Genomic DNA, 22,371 nt, shown 5'->3' with positions numbered 1-22,371 from the left:
TGTTTCATGTACTGAGTCCCAAGGAATACATAGTCCAGTATGGGTGATTTTTCGGTGGATTTCTGTTTTAAATTGTGTGTCGGTTCTTGTAATTTTGAAGTTAAGAAATGATATTTGATTGCTTTCTTCCTGTTCACATGTGAAGTTAATGTTGGGATGTATAGAGTTAATGTGATTGAAAAAAATTAAGTGTGTGTTCTGTAGATGTGAATCCTGCAATCGTGTCGTCTACATATCTGTACCAGTATAGTGGTGGATGTAATGCTGTGTTAATTGCTTGTGTTTCAACTTGTGTCATAAAAATATTAGCTAGAACGGGTGATACTGGGTTGTCCATGCTTAGGCCATTTGTTTGTATATAGTTTTGGTTGTTGAACATGAAGTTTGTCTTTATCGTGGTGAATTCTATGAGGGTTGCTAATTGGTTGCTGGGAATTTCTATAGTTGGGTTAGATATTCAAACATCTAACACCGCTCTCTACATTCCGACACTCAGTTACACAACCCCTTTCAAACATGTGATCAGCTTCCGGTCAGTTACCTCTTTCTTTCTTTGTGAACCTGACGATGACCGAAGAAGGTCGAAACGGTGTTCGCTCTTCTACGTAAAATATTTTCTCAATCCAAACGAGCCGTTTCTGCATATATAAGTTGATACCTCATCGTTCGAAAAAGAACACTCGTATTTCTATAGTATCGATAGTATCGCCATCTGTTGGCCTTAGAAAACAATTTAATAAATAGGGACAAACTCGTGTTGCTATTGCTATTTTGTAAGTAAAGTTAATTTCAGTTTATCACAAAGACAGTAATATATTTGCTTTATTTCTATGTACAAAATAAAAAGACGTAATGAAAAATATATAATATTACTGAATACGGTAACAAGAATTGTGTATATCTTAGTTTAAAAATCTAAATCTGTCTTCAACTTGAAAATATCATTTAGCAATGAATCTGAAATTCTTCTAAGTGAATCTATTTTTATGTCTGAGATGTCTTAAACGTTTCAGGTACTTTTGGAGAACTTGGGCATCATGATTAAATAATTTTATGCTGTTACAGTCTGGGTCTACCAACTTTCGACCTTTATTTCTTATGCAACGTAGAGCACATCGACGTCCGTTGTATAATCCTGGTTCCCAGATTGTTACACACATGGCACAATTATGAATGCAAAGGTGAAGCTTACTGCGCATGCTCGATCCAACGTTCTTGCCGTCCTTTTCATTGTTTTCTGAAAATACCGTCATTACACCGCTGATGACATACAGGATAAAGTATGTAAATCTACGGTTCTAAATAAAAAAAATACCGTCATTACACCTCTGATGACATACAGGAAAAAAGTAAGTCAATCTACGGTCCTAAATAAGAAAATACCGTCATTACACCGCTGATGACATACAGGGAAAAAGTATGTAAATCTACGGTCCTAAATAAGAAAATACCGTCATTACACCGCTGATGACATACAGGAAAAAGTAAGTAAATCTACGGCCCTAAATGAGAAAACAAAAATTAAAAACTAAAAATCTCCTTTATAAAATTCCCAGCAAAACAAGGTCCTTACAATACATTATTTAAAATATGGCTGTTTTTTAAAACTTTTCCCAGAAAACGTAAAAATTTGGTGAATGGAAAGGTTAGTGCTGTTTAAATATTTTGTTGAACCATTATTAGATGAAGCTCTCTGTTAAAAGATTTTCAAATCATAATTCACTAATTTTTTTTTATTTTTAGCAGAGCCTAAAATTAGCTTTTTATTATTGTTTTCGCGGGCAAAACACACATAGAATGATGAAATACTCAAGTAAATTCTAGATATATATATAAATAAAACAAAGCGACATATGATAATCTGCTTTTAAACGTATAATTACTAGCTTGATAGACAGTTTAAAACTAATACTTTAGTGCTGCGTATTTTTCAAAAACAGGTTTCATTCTTTGGCGGACTGGGCCTGAGAAAGTGCGTAGAGTATCAGGCCTATAGAGCAGATGGTGCGAAGTTGGAGGTCCAGCTGAACACTCTACACTTTCAGCTGTGGACACTTTATAAAAATGAGAATAGATCATGCTGCTGGTTGAGAGCACTTGTGTGTGATGCTGCAGGACGGTTGATATCTCTAAACTAGGGATCTTTTGTGAGAAGTGAAGAAACTCAGCTAATGCCCATTCAAATCTTAACATTCTATTGCAATGCAACATAAATTTCCTTAGAACGAAATATGATTTTAACAAAAATAAACATTATTATCTTAATAAGAAAGTATTTACACATGCATATCTATAAACAAATCACTAGTAGTGTGACAGTTTAGCGTCGGATAATAGTCTAATTAAGTGAGATTCAACTGCATTCAAAATTACGAAGTTATATAAAAATAAATGTGTTTGTTTTTCAAACCAAATGAGAAGCGTTATAATGTGACGGTCAATCCCACTATTCGTTGTAAAAAGTAGCCCAAGAGTTAGCGGTGGGCAGTGATGACTAGCTGCCTTCTCTCATGTCTTACATTGCTGAATTAGGGACAGCTAGCACAGATAGGGTTCGTGTAGCTTTGCGCGAAATTCAAAAAACAAACAGAAAAAAAAACAAAAAAACACACCTACAGATTAGATAAACACCCACAGCTGTCAAGTACGGAATAGAGATTGAAACCACATGAGGTTAAAATCCAAACCACAAAATGCTAGGTGGCATTTCTCAATGCATTTCATCGTAGAATGTTAGATACAAAGGCGATAAAGGAAGACAGATCTGACTTAAGGGTCCCTCTAACTATTAGACAATAACTTTCAATTTCATATATGTACATTCCATTGACATTATTACAGAATAATACGTTCCAGAGAAAATTAGATATATTTGAGAAAATGATCTTAATAGTAACTTATCTGGAAAAATTACTTTCTCGTGAAGACGAGTTACCAGACGAGTTACCACGGAGTTCAGATTTTCCTTTATTTCCAAATGTCGATACGTACAGCTGCTTCGTTTTTCGATATTCGTTTGATTTCAACGTTGACGTTCAAAACAGACATTTTAGTTGAATAGTGACGTAAAAAGCTTTGTATATGCGGTGTGTTTGTGCGTGTGTAATAAACGATTTTTTGAGATAGTGGTCAAATAATACTTTTCGTACTTAATTTGAAAAGCCAACAAGTAAGTAAAACTTAATCGTGTTTCCATAACGTTTATCTGTCTAGAAATAAAACATTCTTAACAAAATATTAAGTACAAATACACGTAAATGTATAGAGAAAAATACATTTAATTTTGATTACAAAAAATATCTTGATTAATAAGTCATTGAAACAATATATTGTTAGATTCTGTATTATATTTGTTTGTTTTAGCACAAAGTTATACACAAGAGCTAACTGCGTTTGTCTGTTTCAAAACAAGCCAAATCCTGTGTATACAAGTATCAGTAGGTGTTCTCGTTTCTCTGCCAGCACGCTGAAGCAGAAACATGTGTGACGTAACGTACCAGGAAACCATAACTGACACAGTACTGGTTTGTGCTACAAGATCCGGCATGGCCAGGTAGGTTAAGGTACTCGACTCATGATCTGAGGAGGGAGGGGTTCGAATCCCCGTCACACCAAACATGTTAACCCTTTCAGCCGTGAAGGCGTTATAATGTGCGATCAATCCCACTATTCTTTGGTAAAATAGTAGCCCAAGAGTTGGCGGTGGGTGGTGATGATTAGCTGCCTTCTCTCTAATCTTACACTGCTAAATTAGGGACTGCTAGCGCATATAGCCGTCGTGGAGCTTTGCGCGAAATTATAAAACAAACAAATTAAAGTCAAGTGATCCAACGGGCATTCACAATAGAGAGTTATTAGAAAGAAAATTAATATACAGTGTGAGAACCATCGGTTTAAACTAATGTTTTTCTTATAGAGTTTAAAATTTCACAATTAATGTTTTGTTATCTTTTCATTATTTCTTTTATTTCCCAATGCTTGCAATATTTATGTAAATGATGCAATGTTATAATCAATGTCCGAAATGCTGTGTATGCAAATTTCAAAATATACATTTGATCTAAGTTGTACGATCCGACCAAGAGTGGTTGGTAGCTGGAAAGACTATACTCTCGAAATAATATATATATATATACATATGTAAGTGGACCATCTTGTTACTTCACCCTTTATCCCCACATAAAAATATCTGTAACATGAGCTGAAGAAGTCGCACTCCAGCTGCAAACACTGGAAGCTTTTATGATGTCATGAGATCAACTTGCCCCGATAAAGTAATACAAAAATCTTTTTCATTTTGTCTGTTAATAGTTCAGGAGCTCTTTCGGAGCTGTTACGTGAAATACTTCACGATTTATGACTTAAGAATTGGAATTAATTAAGCAGCTTTTTAGTTCTCACGATACTACAGCGCGAGTCCAAGTTCGTCGCCCCAGCCACATTATGTAGGTTATCCAATAGGAAATAGTTTTACTATTTTCCTAGCACAGACAGTAGATTTCCATTCTCACTAAAATGTATTTATTTAGTACAATTAAATGTAACAAATGTAAAATGAGTTTGTATTTCTTTCCTTACGTATCAAGACAACTCTCATGATTCTCATCCTGTACATTAGATCTGAACATTTTATAACAGTTATTGACGAATTATACAATGAATAGTTTCATAATAATCCCAGAATTTATTGGTAGGAAACAACTAAACTAATTTAGTTTTGTTACTGAAACAAATAAATATTTATGGAAGTTTTAACACAACCAACGTGTGTGGTGCGTTTTATTTTTTTTTATATAACTATAAAGAGAGACAAACTTCCACTTTTTATCTGTTATAAAATTAACATAGTTGTTTTTATTATTACACAACCACTTTACCTATCTCTATGTAGGTCGAAAACATTCCAGCTGTTCTTGTTAACTACGCTTTATTTTCAGATATTTTAGAATGACTTACCATTGAAAAGAAGGAGTCAATGTACCGTAGAACTTCAAGACGTACAAAAATTAAAGCTATAAGTTATAAGTCACAGCTGATGTAGCTATGTATCTCAACAACGTAACACGGGTTGAATGTGACCAGGCAGTCAGGAATGTAGAGATACATAGAGGTCCATTCTAAGTACGTTGCACACGAAGAAAGACTTAAGCAAGCAGCCAATCTACTCGGAGCGCAAAGAGCAACCACAGACGGCCTTGCTAATTTAACAAACAAGGTTCGACAATGAGGCGAACAAGGGCGAAGGTGTCAGAATACGAAGTTAAAGTTGTTTTTTTCGTCACGGAAGTCATGACCAGAACTCTGCTCTGCCATTCTTAATACACAGTGTGTGGACTTCCTTAAATGTCTCAAATACCATACTGCATTATAATATTGACTTTATAAGTTACAGTTTAAACATCGAAAGTTGGCGAATTATTTAAAACCAACGAGGCCTAACATTTGTGATGAATGTCACGTGAAGCGCAATGATCTATCATCCATTTCTTTTCATTTTCCCCATTTGGGATTTCCGAAACGTTATTTCTAAAAATGGACAAACACGGAGGAAAGAAAAGAACACCAGTCGTTTACATGATTTTATCAAAATAAGAAAATGTTAAATAATGTGTGTGTTTTTTTATAGCAAAGCCACATCGAGCTACCGGCGGAGCTCACCGAGAGGAATCGAACCCTTGATTTTAGCGTTGTAAATCCATAGACATACCGCTGTACTAGCGGGGAGCGTTTATCAAATAATATTAGGCCTTTGGATAAAATTGACTTTGTTAAGTAAATGGGCCTTATCGGTTACATTGTTCTTACTTCAGAGAAAGAAATGTTATTATTGATTGTAATTCTAATAAACCTTTTTATCATTTCATCAGAAACATAGTAATTTATTCAATTGACTTATTCGATACTCGTGGTGTGTAGAGACCAGATAACCCTTTGTATAGTTCGTGTTTTACTGCAAGCAACAACAATAAATAATGTAATAAATATTACAATGATATTTTTTATTTTAAGAAAAAAGCAAATATTGTAATTTGCGTTGAAAGAATATTATTGTGACAACCATTTTAAACCTCGTAATAAAGGTTGTAAAGTTTGGGACATTTCATCAAATTATTTGTAGGTTACCATTTGTTTTTCACACTAACCCTAAAAGAAAAAAGAAACTAGAATTTGAAACATTTTAATTAGATTTGTTTTTATCGTGTGAACTCCATTAATATGATTAAATAAAATATATATGCATTTTAAAGTTATTTTTTTAAAAAAAGATAACTTGTTAAATTCATGCATTGTATGAAGGGCTGTCAAACTAAAGTCCTGTTAACTGTAAATAATAACATTGAAATATATAGAATTAAAAGAGACGTCGCTAGGTGCTGTAAAGGATTTAAAATTATATATTCATTTTAATATCCATGTTTGTTTCAGTTTAATATATATTTAGAAATGCATGTAACTTGTATTGTTAAACGTGTATTGCGAAAGTTCCGACTTTTCTTTAAATTGGTGGAAGATTCTGGAATGTAAGAATCAATAACGTATATTTTACGAAAGCACCAGCGTATCTTCACATATCACTGAACTTTTGATGACCGTGCTCTAAATAAATCGACGTACCAAGAGACAGTTTAATATTGTTGGTTTGCTACAGTTAGTATACTATAAACCTCTGAAGCTATAACTGTGATAAATGCTAATATATCTAAAAACCACAGATATTTGACGAGGATTGTTTACAGATTTTGAGCATTACAAACTATTTAACTAATAGTATTTCGACAAAGACATTTCATAACTTCAGCGCAAAAATTCACATGTGAAGGGATAGCTAGCATCCCGTTAACTGAATAGTACCTGTGCATCAACACAGAATTAATTCTCTCATCGTGAACCGTTGATAAAATACTCAGTATTGTTTGTAAGTTTCTAAAGCTTTTGCATATAAATCATTATTTGTAATAATCGTTTTTATAAATTGTATTGTTGTTTGTATATTAAAATTATTTGCGTTAAGAAATAAATTTATTTGCATCAAACTTGTTGGCAAATATCATAAATTCTAAATTACAATTTCCTGCTGTTTGAAATCGTAATACGTAACAAAATAAATCAAAGACTCGTCCAAGATAAATTATAATATGTAACAGTACTCAAAAGATTCGGGGGCTCAGGTCCATAGACAAAGGAGTTGTTGGCCTTTCAATACAACATGAAATCATGGTTTTCTATCGTGATTTTAAAGACACTGACTAAGGATTTGGAGTATTGTAAAAAAAACATCAGGGCACAAGACCTGAGTGCCTGTCCCCAGTGATGCCTTTGACGTTGAGTATGTTATATTAAACTATTTTGAAGCTTCACCATATTACTAAATTCGGCCATAACATTATTTGAGGACAGTGTATTTGACTATAGTCTTGTAGTACAGTTTTTATTGTAAAAGGTCAACTCATAAGGTTGTTATATCAAAACCACATTTCTTATCCCTGCAGTTTTTCATAAATCATCAAGATTATGAGAAGGAAACTTTCTCATTGCCTATTTCTGATCATACAGCAGTTAGTTGGATTTGCTCATCGGTAACTTCAGCACCATATCTTCGAATAAAATAGCATGAAGACTTATTTCTAGTATTTTTAAAATAGAGAAAACTTAATATTCGACAACGCTATGCAACATCCGCGAACTGAAGTAACTTCGAGAAAAAAGCAAAGAGAGAGAGAGAGAGAGCGAAAATATCAGTCAGTATTCTATATATAAACAAAAATACTTGTACTTAAATACTTGTTACAGATCTTGTAGCTTTTGTTCGTACTCGATTTTAAGATCCGTTCTAGATAATGGGTGATCTGATTACTTTATTAAGTTGCTATCCTTGCTAAGCTGATTTCGTAACTTATCTGAATCCTGACCAGGCCAAGGACTACAAGCTCGAGCCATTTGCTTCTTTCTTTGTAAAGATTTTGGTTGAGCGAATCAACGAACTGGTTACTCTTTATCGAATTGTGACTTTGATGAGGTCTTCCAGTCAGAGCCATAGTTCATTAATTTCTAACTCTTCTTTGTTGAAGAATGCTTTACTTTCGTTAGGGGTATATTTGTGATCCGTATAACTTTTGGAAAAAAATTAGGCCAAGGCAGTAAGTACTTCATAGATCATTCGCATAACGCGTTATTGGTTAATAATTCTGGCTTTTCTTTCCATCTGGTGAAGTATAGAAGCATGACATTTGCCTTTTCTTCCCACCTTTCAACTATTAGCTAAAATTATTCACTTAATAGTGCAGTAAATAGTAGTATACAAGCTGCAACGTTTCTGTTTCTGTAAGATAGGAAACTATACAATAAACCTTTTTTTTAAATTAGCATCAAGAAACTATTAACAAAAAATAAATGGTAAATGAAACAGAATTCTGATTAAAAGGATTTGTTCTTCATCTTGCCAACAATTAAAATTGTTCACAATAGCACATCGGAACTCACCAACGATAGTCAATAAGTGGAATTTTGAGCTGCGAACGAGTTTAAAATCAATGATAACGCCCATTATTCGATAGAGAGTTTGAAAATAGAATATGTTTGTGTCTCTTTAATTATTTATATTTAATGTTTTTATGTAATTAACATTTTGTTATTTTCTGTGTTAGGTCTGGCACGGCCTGATGGTGATCAGGGCACTTAACTCACAATCTGTGGGATAACTTAAACCGTTAAGGTTTCTTATATTATTCTATTATATTAATCAAATTAGTAACGTTTTTTTATTTATTTATTGTATAGATGGTTTGTTTTGTAGAACACGATAAACGTAGGTGTCACTTTAATTACTGTGGAAGGAAAAGTGGCGCAAATTCGAGTGTTCAGGCGCGCGGTCTGGCCAGGTGATTAAAACACTCGACTCGTAATCTGAAGGCCGCGAGCTCGAATTCCAGTCACACCAAACATGCTTGCTCTTTCAGCCGTGGGAGCGTTATAGTGTGACAGTCAATCTCACTATTTGTTGGTAAAAGAGTAGCCCAAGAGTTGGCGGTAGGTGGTGATGACTAGCTGTTTTCCCTCTAATCTTACACTGCTGAATTAGGAATGGCTAGCTCAGATAGCCCTCGTGTAGCTTTTCGGCTAAAGGGCGAGCATATTTGGTGTGACGTGGATTCGAACCCACCACCTTCAGATTACGAATCGAGTGTCTTAACCACCTGGCCATCTACTAGTTCTTGATGGTGTGTTGTTCTTTTTGTTATTTCGATCTCTAAACTTTAGTTTTTTATATATTTTTCCTCTGACGTGTCTTTTAAAAAAATATATTTATGAATTGTTTTCTGAACAGCGTCTCCACAAAGTTTGAATGCGTTGTTTTCTCTCTAGTGTCTCAACTATCTTTTAATGCATAGTTTGCTATGCACTGTGTCCACTAGCTTTTGATGAATTTTTATGCTGACGTGTTTCTACTAGATTATTACTCACTGTATTCACCATTGCTTTGTCATTTGCACTCTGGCCACAAGCTTTTAACGAATTGTTTATTTTACTGTGGTTATCCATTGTTGTGTGCATTGTTTGATATGGTGTGTATGCCTTCAATAAACCGGCGATGAATGAGCACAAATATACTTCTCATGAACATTAGTATCACACGTAGCACATTGTTAAACACCGAATTCTTAACTTAGTCCCCTATAGATATTCCAGAATTAGAAAAAATTCACTGAACTGTAAAAGGTATGCAAACCATAACAACTGTTGTTGTATAAAATGGCTTATGTAAATAATGAACGTTTCTTGTATTCCAGCTAGCCTGAAGAAATTTGGATTAAGTACAACATGTCGTCATGAGTGGGTGTGACAAATATAGTATGGTTTAAATATTATTATTATGCATTAAAGTGTTGCAAAAGAGATCAAAATCATGGATACCACCCTCCTATCCCATGACAAATATATAAATACACGTGCAGACAAAACCTGAGCTAACTTGGTCCATCTTAGAAACACTCCCACGAAGGTACTTTAATGTCATAAAGGTCATTTTAAGACGCGATGGTTTCGCTATGCAAAGCCTGGCATGGCCAAGCGTGTTAAGGCGTGCGACTCGTAATCTAAGGGTCGCGGGTTCGCATCCCCATCGCGCCAAACATGCACGCCCTTTCAGCCTTGGGGGCGTTATAATGAGACGGTCAATCCCACTATTCGTTGGTAAAAGAGTAGCCCAAGAGTTGGCGGTGGGTGGTGATGACTAGCTGCCTTCCCTCTAGTCTTACACTGCTAAATTAGGGACGGCTAGCACAGATAGCCCTTAAGTAGCTTTGTGCGAAATTCCAAAACAAACAAACAAACAAACGCTATGCAACGGACGCTTCGTACAGATGCAGTGAGAATTCTAGCTAATTACTAAAAACCTTCGGTTTCTAATACAACGGCTTTGACCATCTCTCACTGTGAACATTTGGTCATAATTCAGGAAGAAATAATGTCGAAAAAAATTACAATTTGTTGGTAATCGAAATCTTATTTTTGGCTCTAGATTATATATCAACATTTCAGTAAGCCTAGTTTCTGGAATACATACTTTACTCCCATTTTGCAAACCAACTGCTTCAACCATGACTGGACCTGAAAGAAAAAAACAACAATAAAAACAGAATATTTTTGTACATTTGTGTGTTTACAGTTTACTAGCTTTAATTAATCAAAGTAGCTAACAGTTTAAACAATAAACGTTTTAGTACTGATATTTTAAAGAAATTAAATGGTCCAATAACCTTCATAACCTGATATATGAATACCATATTGCCATGTTTCTATTAGTCCTCATTAGGAGCTTGTTGAACGGGTTTGTAGCCAGCTTTAAAACTACAAACGACGTCCGTCGGTGGTTAAAATAGATGAAATGAGCTCAATGTTTGTATACATATGTATTTTTTTATATTTAACACAGGGTTGAAAAGGAGCACCCCTCTAATTATGATAACTATTGTTTGTCTTTTACACTATTTTATTATTTTATTTTTCGAAACCCTTAAGGCTCTAGAATAAGAACTTAATGCTTACAAATTTAATAAGTTTAATACAAAACTTTCATGACAAATATAATTATTCTATATTGTATCCACCAGCTTTAAATGACTTGTGTTCTTCTTACGTGAAGTGACTCATTCTATATTGTATCCACCAGCTTTAAATGACTTGTGTTCTTCTTACGTGAAGTAACTCATTCTATATTGTATCCACCAGCTTTAAATGACTTGTGTTCTTCTTACGTGAAGTAACTCATTCTATATTGTATCCACCAGCTTTAAATGACTTGTGTTCTTCTTACGTGAAGTAACTCATTCTATATTGTATCCACCAGCTTTAAATGACTTGTGTTCTTCTTACGTGAAGTAACTCATTAGTGTTTAAGAATTGATTTTCTTTAATTGTATTCATTATATTTCAATATCTTTGGTTTGTTTTGAATTTCGCACTAAGCTACACGAGGGCTATCTGCGCTAGCCGTTCCTAAGTTTGCAGTGTGAGACTAGAGGGAAGGCAGCTAGGCATCACTGCCCACCACTAGCTCTTGGGTTACTCTTTTACCAAAGAATAGTGGGATTAACCGTCACATTATAACGCCCCCCACGGCTAAGAGGGCGAGCATGTTTGGTGTGACGTGGATTCGAACCCGCGACCGTCATTATTACGAGTCGAATGCCTTAACCACCCGGCCATGCCGAGCCATTTTAATATCTTTAGTATATTTTTATGCATTATTTATAGTGTCTTCACTACCTGTTGGTGAGAAAAATAATTACCCAAGACTAGAATAACTTTATTGGGCCGTCTTTGCAATAAAATGTTAAAAACGCACGTGACTCCACACACGATATACTGTTCCTTTTCTTTTAATATTTCTGACTGTCATTATACTTGCTTCTAAATATAACTATAACCGACAGTACGCTCAAGCCCCAAACTTACGAAATACTTTGGTTAATATCAACTTAGCAATCTACCAGTTCAACATTGAAAAGCCAAAAAAAATATTTGAGAAAAGTTTTATAGAGAAGAGGAATTCCTGTTGAGTGTGTTGGACGTGACTGTAGAATATGTATTCTAGTCTTCTGTACGTAGTCTGGTTGCAAGTGACAATAGAAGTAGAATGAACCAGTTTTATAGATAAGGAGTTGGAGAAAACTGGTGGTAAAAATCACTTGAATATTCGAGATGCAAAGCAGCAGAAAGTGGGTTACTTGGCCATTAAGCTGACGCCAGATCTTTGGAATGTCTAAATATGGGTCAATATCGAAAGGAAATAAAACACTCCTTCTCTAGAAAGACCTTAAAGAATTACTGAGATATTAATCAAATACCGAACAGTTTTAATAGTTTAAAATGTAGAGATACTTATTGCAATTTATTGTTTTGTTTGTTTTGAATTTCGCACAAAGCTACTCGAGGGCTATCTGTGCTAGCCGTCCCTAATTTAGCAATGTAAGACTAGAGGGAAGGCAGCTAGTCATTACCACCCACCGCGAACTGTTGGGCTACTCTTTTCCCAACAAATAGTGGGATTGACCGTCACATTATAACGCCCCCTACGGCTGAAAGGGCGAGCATGTTTGGCGCGATGGAGATGCGAACCCGCGACCCACAGATTACGAGTCACACGCCTTAACATGCTTGGCCATGCCGGGCCTTTATTGTAATTTATGATATTAATGAACATTTCATCATTTTGAATAAGTTAATACTCACAGTTTATACATACAATGGATGCTTAAACCGAAATGGAATTTTGCTTCTCGAGTGCTGGATATCAATGAATTTCTCCATAGAAAAGGTTGAGTTGCCACATCTAGAGGCGATCCGGCACGGCTAGGTGGCCCGGCATCACCAGGTAGGTTAAGGCTCGACTCGTAATCTGAGGGTCGCGGGTTCCAATCCCCGTTGCACCAAGCAGGCTCGCCCTTTTAGTAGTGGGAGCATTATAATGTCACGGTCAATCCCACTATTCGTTGGTAAAAGAGTAGCCCAAGAGTTGTCGGTGGGTGGTGATGACTAGTTGCCTTCCCACTAGTCTTACACTGTTAAATTTGGGACGGCCATAGCAGATAACCCTCGTGTAGCTTTGTTCGAAATTCAAACCAAACCAGCTGGTGACATATATCTGACTTTCAACGAAGTTACAGAACAGGCTTTTCTCGCGCAATGCTACCGCTATAGGTAACGCTGCACTACGACATAGACGAAGCTTGTTAGAACCATACATCGAAACACGTATTTTTTTATGTCAAGTCCTTCGTCAAGCAGCATAAAGTTCTTTGTTTTACACCTTTGTGGTCCTTTCGCTGGGTGGCCCGACATGGCCAAACGTGTTACGGCGTGCGACTCGTAATCTGAGGGTCGCGGGTGCGCATCCCCGTCACGCCAAACATGCTCGCCCTTTCAGCCGTGGGGGCGTTATAATGTGACGGTCAATCCCACTATTCGTTGGTAAAAGAGTAGCCCAAGAGTTGGCGGTGGGTGGTGATGACTAGCTGCCTTCCCTCCAGTCTTACACTGCTAATTTAGGGACGGCTAGGCAGATAGCCCTTGAGTAGCTTTGCGCGAAATTCAAAATCAAACAAAACAAACCTTTCGCTAGTTTACAGTGAAACACTTTTAGGCAAGTTATTATTTTAGAAGTGCTATATGCAATTGTATTCGTAATACTACCATGCATTTTATTGAATGCAGTTATTAAAATCGCACAAGAAATCCACTGAAATGTATAGAAAAGTGAGGTCTGTTTACAAACATCCTTAACATCGCTCTGTTTGTTTGTTAAATTTCGTTCAAAACTATTCGAGAGCTATCTGCAATAGCCGTGACAGACTAGTCAATGCCATCCACCTTACCTTTTGGACCACATTTTACTAACGAATAGTGAGATTGATCATCACATTCTAACGTCACCTCAGGTTGAAGGATAAGTGTCATCAGGGAAGAGAATCGAATCCGAGGCCGGTAGATTCCAAGTCAAACGCCCTAATCTCTAGGTCACGGCAGACCTTTCAGTATCGATTGAAGTACATCTGTTGATTTTAATCTGACATAGTTTGACTCTTGAAAAAAGATTTTTTTCTCAGAATATACATATATGTGCGAAAAATCACATATGCCAAGATTTTCAGTTTGCTTTTATTTTTCTGGTTTAAATTGTATATTTAAAACATAATCAGTGTTTATTTTTCAGGATAAATATTGGTTGAAGCACCCCAAGTTGTGCATACAGATTTAAACAATATTTTTTGTTTCGGATAAATATGCAGAGACGACATTGAATATGTAATTCTGTATGTCACGTGACAACCACAGTCTATTTTAGAATCGCAGTGGAACGGCATGCATCATAATTACATTTTGACATGACTTTGCGTTAGGTGGTTCCGTGGAGCCACTAAAAGTTGATCGCCTTTCAAAGTAAAATATTCATATACTTTGCTCATAAAAATGTGTTAAGGTCGACTATTTAGAACTTTAAAAATTAAGATATTCGTGTACTTACTGCCATTGACAAAATAACGAAATATGGATGAATATGTGACACCAGGGTCATACTGACAGAGACATCTAACAAGTTACATCCCAACCAGGATAATAAAAAAAAGTGTCTTTGTCTGGAAGAATCAACACAAATCACATGTACACAGGTTGCTTCCACGACTTATTTGTTCAACAACTGCATGCCTCAAATAGATCGAAAACGGGTATTTATATCCTTCCACATACACATACTGGTCAAGCTCGCCTATTATTCCTGTGCAATAGAACTCTCGAAATGAGTGCTAGAAACCAATCGCTTTTCCTAAACTAGATAGATTATGGAAAGCATCAGGAAGGAAAGTTGTGCCTATATACAGTGCCTATAACTTTCACATGCTGAAGATGGTGGACGATTCGTCATGACAGCCAAACACGCATCACTTAACGTTATAGTTTCCTCGAGATCGGAAACCTGTGTAATGTGCAGGAATGAAAATTAGTATTTTACGTAAGTAAATATTTTGTGCTGCAAATATTTTATGTTAAATTAAATACCATTTTAAGAGAGTTTTATCTACGAAGTGTTTGAAAATGCTTTCTTTCGGCTTTATGATTGTTCGTACTTCTGTTTTATAACTGTGACTAAAACGGCGTACCCAAGTAAGAAGTAATTTATAGATAAATGGCGGTCTGGGGCACACTGATACATTTCACTTGCGCAGACTAACACGCGTGTCAACAAACCCACGACGAGTAATTTGTATGTATTTGTAATGCTGTTAAAACAAAGATAAGTATAACACAATATATTTCAATGCAACTTGCTTATTATTTATTAATGTTTAACTACTGAAAATATTAACAAAAATTTATTTAAATAACGTTTTTTTCTAAACGTTGAATTTCATGTTATGTTTCTAGACATTATTGTGGTGAGCAGCTAAAATGTTTTTCATTACATTTTTTAAAGTGCAATAAATATATTTATATAAATAAAGTATTTGTAATTTAATTTCGTCCGTGTTAACGTACTCCTGAGTGTGAGTCAACTTAACTCGAATTCAAGGTAACTTGACACACGTCGACCACTCTTATGCTCATTTCTGAGAAGATTCGCAAAGAAACGAATAATATGCTTCTTCTGTGTGATAGAACTTGTCTAGTTTATGCCCATATCTAAGTGTCTCATCTTGAAGTAGCTCCCCAGTGGTACAACGGTATATCTCTGAACTTACAACGTTAAAAGCCATGTTTCGATACCATGATGGGCAGAACACAGATAATCCATTGTGTAGCTTTGTACTTAATTCAAAACAGCAGCGACAACATCTTGAAGTTCACAGATGATTTAATTTAAAAATTTCCAAATCTAATTCAACCAACACAGATATACTGTGGTTGATATCTTACTTCAGTCACATTTACTTCAACCCTCATATTCTTATAATATGGACTAATTTTAACGTTGTATTTGAATGCGATTTAAGCACAGATTTTGTTCTATATGTAAACTGATGAAAACCCGGTATTGAACAGCCACGGTTAAACATAATACGCATTATACCTTGATTGTTTGTTTGTTTTGAATTTCGCCTAAAGCTACACGAGAGCTATCTGTGCTAGCAGTCCCTAATTTTGCAGTGTAAAACTGCAAGGAAAGCAGTTAGTAATCACCACTCACCGCCAACTCATGGGCTACTCTTTTACCAACGAATAGTGGGATTGACCGTCACATTATAACACTCCAACGGCTGAAGGAGCGAGCATGTTTGGGTTGAGGGGGACTCGAACCCGCGACCCTCAGATTACGAGTCAAACGCCTTAACCCTCCTGGCCACTCCGGACCAAAATATATGAACAAGTACTTTCAAGTACATAATAACCTGCTCGTTTCTCATCAAACATTAAGATGTTTTGTTTTCCTTCGTTAATGGTTTATTAATCTCTTTATGAAATGAATTATCAGGTTTTGTTCGTTAATAGTTGTTTAGTTACTTGTTCATTTCTTGTTGCAATTTAATTATATCTTGGTCGTTACTTATAACATAATAAATTGGCATTAGTCAAGCTTGCTTTTATTTTATGACTAGACCCGGCATGGCCAAGCGTGTTAAGGCGTTCGACTCGTAATCTGAGGATCGCGGGTTCGAATCCTCGTCGCACCAAACATGCTCGTCCTTCCAGCCGTGGGGGCGTTATAATGTGACAGTCAGTCCCACTATTCGTTGATAAAAGAGTAGTCCAAGAGTTGGCGGTGGGTGATGATGACTAGCTGCCTTCCCTCTAGTCTAGTCTTACACTGCTAAATTAGGGATGGCTAGCGCAGATAGCCCTCGAGTATCTTTGCGCGAAATTCAAAAACAAACAAACAAATTTTATGACTAGTTTCGTCTACTAATGTAATAGTCTATCGTCATTATGTAAAGTGCCAAATTTGTTTTATTGTCCAAGTAGTTATTAAATAACTTGATAATTTTCCATCACATAGTAAAAAAAATATTTTTTTTAATTTGTTAGTAGTTCAATATACGTATCTACTGATTTTTCATCACGATACAAAATCTCAAGTTTGTTTAACTCTGGTGGTAGATATAATAATCTGCTCATTTCTCATCGTGAGAGAAGAGCCCGACTTTGGTTTTATTCTTAAATTTAAAAGAGATTTTTTTTCGTGGTTTCATCTTGCGTGTGAAAATTACATTATGTAACACACATTTTGTAGTATGTGTTATTTCTTAATTGTTTATGTTGTAAAAGTACAGAAAATGGCCATTATTCTCTTCAAACTTTGCTTTTGTGACCTGGATAATGAGATTTAGAAACTAATCTATTTTCTGTGCAAAAAAGGGCAGATTTGCACATTTTCATTTACATGAGGTCTGAATAAAACAACATATGAATCAAGATTTACATGTATTTATACTAGAGTTATACAAAAATGAACAAAATTGTTTAGAAATAAGTAGATTTTCGAGATTTGAGACTGTATTGTAAATCACTTTCACGTATTAGCCCCCAAATATAGTCTCCCATCATGTTTTCGTTATGCGTTCCCAGGTCACAAAAGGAAAGTTTGAAGAAAAAATTGGTCTTTTCCATTTACTTTAAGCAATTATTTAAAAATGTCTTGTGACCTTCTTTCTATATAAACAATATATATAAGTATATGTATAACAAATAATTAATAATATTTTTACATATTACAAAATAATGAAACTGTATTTTCCTCAATACAGAAATAGAAGGTTAGTTAAGGAAAATAAAAAGTACAAATTTTGTTACATAGTGTCTGTGTCTGTTACGTATAACTTAATTTAGCAGTGTAAGACTAGAGGGATGGCAGCTAGTCATCACCACCCACCGCCAACTCTTGGGCTACTCTTTTACAACAAATAGTAATATTGACCGTCACATTACGTCAGATTACGAATCGAGTGCCTTACCCACCTGGCCATGCTGGGCCGTAAATTTAAGGTGACCAGGTATGTACATACATGTTATTAAAATATGAAAACTGGCTTTTATAATCCTGATACCAATAGTTTATACATTGTGCAATCACATATTTAATCGGCATGCTGTGCAAATAAGTTTTCGATCGTTCAACCGACCTTAAGTAACTGCACTAAATCACACACATGTGCAAATTACCCAAGGTTATCTCAATATACAGAAATACAGGATATAACGGAAATAGTTTATAAAAATCTTTAGCAGTTTTATTTTGTTATTTTTAAATATAAGTAAAAATTAAATAAGTATTAAGTAACTATTAAATATTAGAAGCAAAAATTTATAATGAATAATTGTGTTGAAACCCATTATATACGTTTTTAACCTAAAGGTATGCATCAGATGTATAAGGTTTGATGTATTGATAAAAGAGTGTTACCAATATGGCATCCTCTGGGACAGCGGTATGTCTCCGGTTTTACAACGTTAAAATCAGGGGCTCGATTCCCCTTGGTGGACACAGCAGCTGGTCCTATGTAGCTTTGGTATAAGAAAAACGCACACTGTTACTGATATACGAAAGAAATACATGGCTTTATCAAGAAACTACACTTTTTTAAACATTTGTATTAACAAAATCAATACAAAATTCTTTGGTTGTTTTCTTTTCTAGACTGGAAATGTTAACGTGTCAGTTGCACACTCTAAATTTCGGGCCGCAATGCAGAGGAACACGATCCGTACTTTGGCTGTGTTGTAAGACTGGCATACACTTCACTGATAAGTAAAATTATCGTGGTAGCAATTACTGATGACTGTCTGACTGTCTTCGCTTCAATAAAAGGTTCAGCTATGAGTGAACGATAAGAATCTATGACCTGAATCTTTATCCCATATTTAAACATTTACGTTTCGACTACAATTTCTCATTTTCTGCACTGAAACACTGTTAGAGCTTTCACTTTCCATAGATATCTCATTGTTTATCAGTTATTTTTATTTATTATCCATCTATCATTTCAAAATTAAGGACTATTATGAGCAGATAGCCTTTGTGTAGCTATGTTCAAAAGTCTAAAACAAATGAAATCAAGATATATTCCTAAAATAAACTTAACTTTATAGATTTTGGGAACGTTTTTACATCAGGAAAAAAAGAAAGAAAAAGGCATCTAACAAATTTTATAGAGAACTCGAAAGATGGCAGCACATGGATTACGCATATTAAATATATCTTTATTTTATTCCACCTGTCTTCCCAACGAGTAATTACACGAAAAACCAATTATTTTAAAAGGTACTGTGACCTTCTTTCTGTATAAGCAATATATATAAGTATGTATATCAAAGAATTAATAATATCCTTACATTAGAAAAAGAAGAAACTGTATTTTCCTCAACATAGAAGTAGAAAGTTAGTATACATTTTAATATTTGTAAACGTGATTCAAATAGTTTAATCAATGAAATGATAAAAATATGCTACTAACATGATGATGGCAGATTAAAGATAGTTTTAGTTATTATAATGAATTATATTCAAGGGAAAAATGTATTTTGTATCATAAATTAATTAATATGTATCATATTAATTACTAACACCTTATTTAAATTAAGCCCAGAAATCAATTTAAACTGCCGCCCTCCCTAGTACAGCGGTAAGTCTCCGGATTTACAACGCTAAAATCAGGGGTTCGGTTTTCCTCGGTGAACTCAGCAGATAGCCTGATGGGGCTTTGCTACACGAAGCACACATACATTATAACATATATAAAAGCTCGACCTATAATGTGAGGGTTGCAGGTTTGCATCCCCGTCATACCAAATATGCTCGCCCTTTCAATCATGGGGACGTTATATAGTTATGATCAATCCTACTATTCGTTGAGTAGCCAAAGAGCTGGCAGTGGGTAGTGATGACTAGCTGCCTTCCCTCTAGTCTCACACTGCTAAATTAGGGACAGCTAGCGCAAATATTTATCATGTAGCTTTGCACTTAAATTAAAAACAAAACAAACAAACGTATATAAACAAATAGTAAATTTTACATTAAATTAAAAATTAATTTCTTCAAAAGGGGGCACCTTAAATATTTAATACATTCAGTTGGAAAGTGATACAAACAAAAAATGCTAGGAAATTATCCAAAAAAAAAATATGGAAAAGTTTAAATCCCCATTGAATTTTGAAATGGAAGAATATAAATGCTGGGTTTTATAAAATGTAATTAGTTTTATTCATTCGTTTTTTAATTTAATTTTTTATGTATATTGCTACATACTGATATCCTTTATATCAAGTTATTTATAAAAATATTTATTTGTAGTTACATGTTTAAAATGTGATAATTGTTGGTTTACGTAAAACACACTTTTATCAGAAACTGTTACCCTTAGCACATCCAATATCATATGAAGAAAATAAATGAACACTAAGCCTATTTGCGTAAAAACTCAGACAAGCGTTGAAAGATGAAATTTATATTTATTATTACATAAGTAGAAGCATTACATAATTGTTTCAAATCCATATCAATTTAAACCATCATTTACATAGATTGTGAGCTCATTACACAAAATACACACGTAATAAACAAGGAGAAGTTTATTATAAAAAAGCTCCAATAATTCTGATAAGATTTCACACTCAAAATATCATATGATGTAATAAATGAGGCACAGTTTGTTTGTTTATTTTGGAATTTTGCGCAAAGCTACACGAGGGCTATCTGCGCTAGCCGTCCCTAATTTAGTAGTGTAAGACTAGAGGGGAGGCAGCTAGTCATCACCACCCACCGCCAACTCTCTACTCTTTACCAACGAATAGTAGGATTGACCGTCACATTATAATGGCCCCACGGCTGGGAGGGCAAGCATATTTGCGACCGGGACTCGAACCCGCGACCTTCAGATTACGGGTCGAGCGCCTTAACCTACCTGGCCATGCCGGTTCGATGAGGCACAGCTTGCGTAGACTTACCATATGTTGTACTAAATGTACTTGAAGAAGCGAAGTGTGAAATCTTCTACATGTGTCAAATCTGCGGCAGACATCGACGACCAGACTTCTCTGTTGTCAGTCCTCCTTATCAACTTGATGTTGCTCATTGAGTTCTTGGTGACATTGAGGCTGTCGATATATTTAGTTTTTTGACAGACCTCTACTAGAAATTATAAAACTGTAGAAAGAAGAAAGGTACACAAAGATAAAAGAAGGTAAAAAGAAATAGACAGAATATTAGAACAAGGAGAATAATAACGAAGTAGAGAAATAAAAGTTCAACAAGAGATTTGTACAAGCGTAAAGTGAAATCAGGAGGTAGGAGACGAGAATTTAAGATAGGATTTTTAAGAAAGACAAGTAGAGACACCAGTGAAGTTCAGAAAGTCTTAATGATGAAACTTGAGAATTAAAAAAAAACAAATCAACTACTTAAAACCTAGAAGAGGCAACATTCAAATCAGCCACACCTGATTCAGAATCTTCCAGTTGAATATGGACTGAAGACAACATGTTCTACAAATTACGATGAAGAATTAATAGTACTACACATATTACCACCACTACTGTATCAACTATGAGTGCACAGATTTTCTGAACTACGCCCAATCGAAAAACTGATGGACTATTATCAAAAACTACTGTAGGAGGTGACATATCGGGCTCAGTTCTAAATAACTTCCAGAGTGAACAGGTGCAATAATTGCGAACAAGCTACTCATCTTGCTAATCATTCAAAAGGATCAACTTTAACGACATTAAGTAGCTCTCCAGCCAAGAGCTGTAAAAAATATCAAACATTGATAGCCTGCCCTATCCAACAGATTTTCGTGAAACACCACAAGGAAGTCTCTTGGACAATATTCCATATCAAGGTATGAAGGAGAGAATAAACATTTACCAAACTGATCGAAGGCTTGGCAAAGCTTACAAATTATATACCTGCATGATCCACATGAGATAATGAATTCGTTTGCACGTGATCAATTTGTAGATATTATAACAAACGAGAATCAGGTTGAACTAAGTAGGTTTACATCTTGAAAGGAAAATCTCTAGTTAGTAATGTAACTTGAATCCACTTAAGTAACAAATACTCAATTAAATATACATTTAAAGCTGCAGGATCATCGGAACAAGCGGTAGTCGACACAAACTTCCACTTTTACTAATAAAGCAGAGAACAACGTTTCGACCTTCTTAGGTCATCTTCAGATTAACGTCTTTGTTAACATGAATATGATCTGAGAAGGTCAAAACGTTGTTCTCTGCTTTATTGGCAAAAGTGTTAATAACCACACCAGCCATCCTGAGATATATTTTTACTTTAAGTGAGTTTCTCATCATCAAAGTGTTAATAACCACACCAGCCATCCTGAGATATATTTTTATTTTAAGTGAGTTTCTCATCATCAA

General features: G+C 35.0%; 1 long non-coding RNA gene across 1 annotated transcript; it reads right to left on the bottom strand.

Moving 5' to 3' along the window:
• Window positions 1-804: 804 nt before the first annotated feature.
• On the bottom strand, window positions 805-5,443 carry LOC143252086 (uncharacterized). The gene is made up of 2 exons (XR_013028812.1): window positions 4,957-5,443; window positions 805-1,298 (listed from the first exon to the last, which is right to left on the bottom strand). It is a non-coding gene; the product is annotated as an uncharacterized LOC143252086 (long non-coding RNA).
• Between the last annotated feature and the right edge of the window lie 16,928 nt (window positions 5,444-22,371).

This window comes from Tachypleus tridentatus, chromosome 6 (genome assembly GCF_004210375.1).
Source record: "Tachypleus tridentatus isolate NWPU-2018 chromosome 6, ASM421037v1, whole genome shotgun sequence".
Classification (NCBI taxonomy): domain Eukaryota; kingdom Metazoa; phylum Arthropoda; class Merostomata; order Xiphosura; family Limulidae; genus Tachypleus; species Tachypleus tridentatus.
Note: the sequence above shows the minus strand (reverse complement) of the source record. Positions and strands in the feature narration are given on the sequence as shown.